We start from the raw sequence: 5,777 nt of genomic DNA, 5'->3' as shown, positions 1-5,777 counted from the left end.
GCAGGTATATTCAACTTTTAATTTACATTACAGAAATGTCAGTAAGTATTTAGATTTATTATCAGTACCTCCAAAAGTAAATAATATGTTTTCTATGGGTATATGTGTTTGTGAATTGAAAATCTGGAATTATAAACATGAAATTGGGAATAGTTAACTGGAAGAATCAGGTTGTCCACAGAATTGGAACAGCGTAGTCAAAGAGTACCTTTGTTTCAGTGTTTAATAAGGACAATACATTAATTGATTGTTTTCTTTTAACATTTCTAGCTGTGTGTTATGTGATAATTGTTATAATGTACAATAATAACTGGGAAACAATTTTGACTTTTAATTTTGTTATGTCGTGTACTTTAACTTATGAAATACTCTTTCTATATCAACATAAATGATTTTATAATACTAATCATAAAGTGGTATTACTTGAAAAAATAAGCACAAGGCTGGGCGGGTGGCTCACTCTTGTAGTTGTAGTTGTATTCACTCTTGGAGCCCAGAGTGAATACCAGCTGGAGCAATGGAGCAAGAGTGAGACTGTGTTTCTACTAAAAATAGAAAAACTAGCAAGGTGTAGTTTTCCTAGGCCTGTAGTTCCAGCTACTTCAGAGGCTGAAGCAAGAAGATTGCTTGAGTCCAAGTTTGAGGTTGTTATGATGCCACAGTTAAAAGATCACACCTGTGGTGCATATTACAGGGGTATTTGCGAAACTTGGTAAATGTAGAATGTAAATGTTTTGGCACAGTAACTGAGATAACGCCGGAAAGGCTATGTTAACCACTGTGATAAAAATGTGTCAAATGGTTTATGAAGTGAGTGTATGATGCCCCATAATCATATCATTGTATACAGTTATGATTTAATAAAAAAATTAAAAAAATAAATAAATAAATAAATAAACACATAAAGAAAGAAAGAAAGAAAGAAAGAAAAAGTAAACACAATATACATGTTTTTAAGTTTTATGACAGGGTTAAAACTGACTATTAATTTTCTTCATAATTACCTTTTTCAGAAAATAGTTTTAGAATACATCAAGACAAGATTTTTGCTTGGTTCACAGATTAATACATATTCTCATACACATATGTATGTATATATGTATTTTAGTAGCACAAGAGAATGAATTTAAGGTATGCTGCTAGGGATATATTATAAGCTTTGATTGTATATTTAAATAAAAAAACCTTAGTGCATATGAGGAAGGGGAAATCATTGCCATTCTAGTACACATTGGAGTGGAGTTCTTTTGGTAATACTTGGCTGAGAGCTTTTCTTTCATGTTAGTGGGCATTGGTTGAGTTGTTGTATATCAAGTGTTTTTATAAAAATTTCATTGGGTAAAATAAGATTTTGTATATTTAAATATGCCATTGTGAATTTAGTTTGGATGGGAGACTATCTTTATTGAAGTCAATAAAATTAAAATGAATTAGAATTTTAAAAAGTGCCCTGGCCAGGTGTGGTGGCTTACACCTGTAACCCTAGCACTCTGGGAGGCCAACACTGGTGGACTGCTTGAACTCATGAGTTCCAGACCAGCTGAGCTAGAGCAAGATCCTGGTCTCTAAAAATAGCCAACCTTGTGGCAGGTGCCTATAGTCTCTGATACTCTGGGGCTGAGGCAAGAGAATCACTTACGCCCAAGAGTTTGAGGTTGCTGTGAGCAATGACACTCTACCAAGGGTAATAAAGTAAGACTGTCTCAAAAAACAAAAACATGTCTTAACGTCACATTTTAAAAGCTTTCTCATCACAATTGTAAGGAAAAGTATAAACTTCATAGATGATAGACTGGCTAACGTTTCTACTCATGGTGTCAACATTTTTTAAGCCAATTACTTAATAAAGTCTGAAAAGTAATTCTAAATGGGAATAGAATCTTAGATTTGGAAAGAGTTTAAAAAGTATCATTTATTCTAATCCTCTTTCCAATAAGATAGGGTAGTATTTATATGTTGCTTGACACTTTCAGTTTAAAAGTTTCTCATATTTTTCAAAATTACCATCTTCATTTTATATTATTTAATTTTTTGAACGTTGTTTTTCATATAGCGAAGTGAAAATTTTCTTTTTTACATTGCCACCCATTGACCTTAGTTTTATTTTCTGGAGAATCTCAGAAAAAAATTAATCTCTGTTCTATGACATACTTCACTGGCAGAAGACAGTTATTGATGACATTTTGTTCATTAATTGATTAACTACTTATATTTCTCACATAAATTCTCCATATGTAAGTTTCACTTATGTTATATTAATAGTGATTTGAGTTGCCATTCTGGCCATATTTTACATTGTCAATATGCTTCTTAAAATACGACATCGAGAACTGCGCAAAATATTTCAACAAGAACAGTTGCATTTTAGAGCAGAATGGTGCTAGGATATTACCTGGAACGTGGGATCCATTCTAGGATATGGCACAAAGTGAAGGGTATGGGATTATAATAGTTGTGTTTTTTTCCTCTAAATTTTGGTAAGGTTTATATACTTAAATTTAGTATATTGAGAGAGCTATAAGTTATAGTAAATAGGGAAATAATATTCATAGATGCATGTTTTCTTTACACAACAGTGAAAAAAAACATTTTCTTACACAACCAGTAAAACAGTAATGGCTAATGGACCATGTGTAATTATATGAGTTTGATTATCAGGAAATCATAAAGGAGGAGAATAATAGCACATAGTTGGTAGTGTGGAGCAGAGAACTTTGACTTGAGCCCTCATTACAGGGTAGTAGTTGGGATGTCTGCAGTATTTCTCCTGGGTTATCTGCATAAGGATTACCTGTTGGATGTACTATGTGTCTTATTTTTCTCATCCTTTTTATTTTATGAGGGAGTGGTGGTTGTGATATCCCACTTTATTGAAGCTCTATGTTGTGCTGAAAACACACAAAGACCATGTCCAGGCACTTTCTTATTTGGATATGCTTTTCTTTGTTGATAAATGATGTATTTGACTTAGCTTTGTTTCTGCATGGATTTGTTTCTTTGACATTCATAATCATTTATATTTTATTGAATATTAGGGTGGTTCCTGTGGCTCAAGGAGTAGGGCGCCGGTCCCATATGCCGGAGATGGCGGGTTCAAACCCAGCCCCGGCCAAAAAAAAAAGTGTTAAAGTATATAAAATATCATTTTGATCTTCAACACTAATAAAAATTTGGGAAGTTAGAGTACTTAAATCAAAGCCCCTGAAAATTAAAGGATTTGGAGCTTGAGGTCCTGTTTCCAGAGGTAATTTGCTTTCTGTCCCCTGGAGATTGTTTTAACCTTTTTTCACTTTATTTTCTTTAACAGGAAATAGCATGAATATAGTAAGCGTAATAAATTACTTATGAATTATAATGATTGATACTTATAAAGTATATAAAGGAATATATGACTACATTTTTCATAATCCTAGAATATTGCAAAAAATTGTGATCCATTCCAGAATTTTGGATTAGAGGAAAGATTGTACAGAGAAGAGCCCCATTGAAAATTGCCATAAGGAATCCTGATTGCTGAAAGAAGTTACTAACTCATGATAACTAAAGCAATGCAGATTAATGAGTTTATTATATTACCTACTTGAGAATTTCCCCCCCACTCTTTTATTAATGGGATGAGAATAAGATAGTATCTACCCAGGGTACTGGAACATCGTAAACATTTACCTCCTTGCAAGATAAAGCAATAAACATTTTATTATCCTGAGCTTTTGTCAACAAAAAATACTTTAGAAATAAGGATAGGTTTAAATCTCACTGAAGATAGTTATAACCAAGTTTCCCAGATTAATAATGGCTGCAGGTCTGTCTTCTCTTCCTGTACTCTTTAAGTCACAACTGAGTGATCTTATTACTATTAAATAAGTGAACTCCAGTCAGTAAACAAAGAGACAGGAAGTAGAAGAATTATACCCTGTATCTGGATTAAGAACTAAGGAATAAGAGTTTGTCCCCAATTCCTAGAGCATCTGTTTCAGGCTTTTTTTCTTTTTTTTTTTGAGACAGAGTCTCACTCTATGCTTTGGGTAGGGTGCTGTGGCACTGAGCAACCTCAAACACTTGGGCTCAAGAGATCCTCCTGCCTCAGCCTCTAAATTAGCTGGGACTACAGGTATCTGCCACCATGCCTGGCTAATTTTTGTTTGTTTGTTTGTTTGTTTTTGTATTTTTAGGAGAAACTTTTTGCTTTTGCTCAGGCTGGTCTTCAGCTTCTGAGCTCAAGCAGTCTATCTGCCGTGACCTCCCACAGTGCTAGGATTACAGGTGTGAGCCACTGTACCCACCTGTTTCAGGCTTTTTTGGGGTTCTTTTTCCCCTGCTTCTCAGAAGACAGAACAGTATAGCCCAGGGTCTAGAGTTGCCCACTCATTCATTTAAGATCAAGTCAGGACAACTTATTATAGTAGCACAACTGCTTAAATGGATAAGCAGACAACACAAGAAAAGTGCTATTAATCCTCTATTTTATGAGCAACAAAGTGGATAGAGAAGAGGAAGAGACACAACATTAAAAATGGGCAATTCATTCATGGCCTTACATTTGTGAAGGGAAACCCCAAGATGTGACATCTAAGAGGAAGGTATACCACACCCTTGGCACTGATGGCTAGTAAATTGGTCCTCAATCACTGACCATACACTAACATCATGCTTGTACCTTGGTTGTTGGGAGGGAAGGTATGTGTTTTTCCTTGTCTGGACTCACTGATGACCATGAAATTCTCAAATATTTGAAATCAAATCTTTAATAATATTTCCTGTTATTTTGAAAGAGATTAATTTGTACAAATTGGGTACAAGGAGGTTAGTATAAACATAGCACCCAAATAATAGGAAGTGATTAAAGATTCACTGAATAAGTGACTGTGCAGGGAAGGGCTAGCCTTCACTCATCCTAGCTTCAACTTAGGTCTTATGTCCAGAGTTTGATTTTTAATTTGTACCTTGAACCCAATCATGAAAGCAGTAACAGTACATTTAGGCCACTACAGGGCTCACTTTGACCTTTTCATTGTCCCTCAAAGCTGTCAGTTTCCTACTCTATTATCCCTCCTAAAATATCTGATGGTATTAGCTGTGGAAACAATATTAGCTGCACTTCCAGTGTCAAGGTAATGGGAAGGGAAAGTACAATTTTATGTTCTGAAATTCTTTATAAATTGTATAGGCAACACTTTATAAAAATTGCTTAGATGTTGGCTATAAAATGAAATGGGTTATTTAAGTATCTCTACAATTATAAAGGGATGTAATCTTTTATATAAGATAAAAAGTATATTGAGCTTGGTCAATAATTAAAGTAACTGGAGAAATTTAAATATGCTCTATGTATTAAATATATTGCATAAATGTTAATTTACTTTGTAAAAAAAACATATTGAGCTAATTATATGTTAGCACAGTGATTTGAATGGTCTTATTTTTATTACAAATTATATATTTGAGGGCATGCATTAATAAAAGAGTTCATAAACCATTTAAAAATTGTAAAGTTAAAAAATTAAAGTATAATCTACATACAGAAATGTACACAAGTACTAGGTATATAGACGAACTAGAGCTTTACAATCTTTGTGTATTTAAGTTTCTTCTCATGAGACAAGGTCAAAGAATGGAAAATGCTGTGCATATATAATTGAATTAGCAAACCTAAAAACCTACTGTATCACTACTGTATCAGCTACACAATTTTGGGATTTTTCCAGTTGTGTTTTTTTTTTTTTTTTTTTTGAGACAGCCTCAAGCTGTCACCCTGGGTAGAGTGCTGTGGCATCACA

This window comes from Nycticebus coucang, chromosome 8, assembly GCF_027406575.1.
Source record: "Nycticebus coucang isolate mNycCou1 chromosome 8, mNycCou1.pri, whole genome shotgun sequence".
Lineage (NCBI taxonomy): Eukaryota > Metazoa > Chordata > Mammalia > Primates > Lorisidae > Nycticebus > Nycticebus coucang.
The sequence above is the reverse complement of the archived record's forward strand: the minus strand, read 5'-3'. Positions refer to the sequence as shown.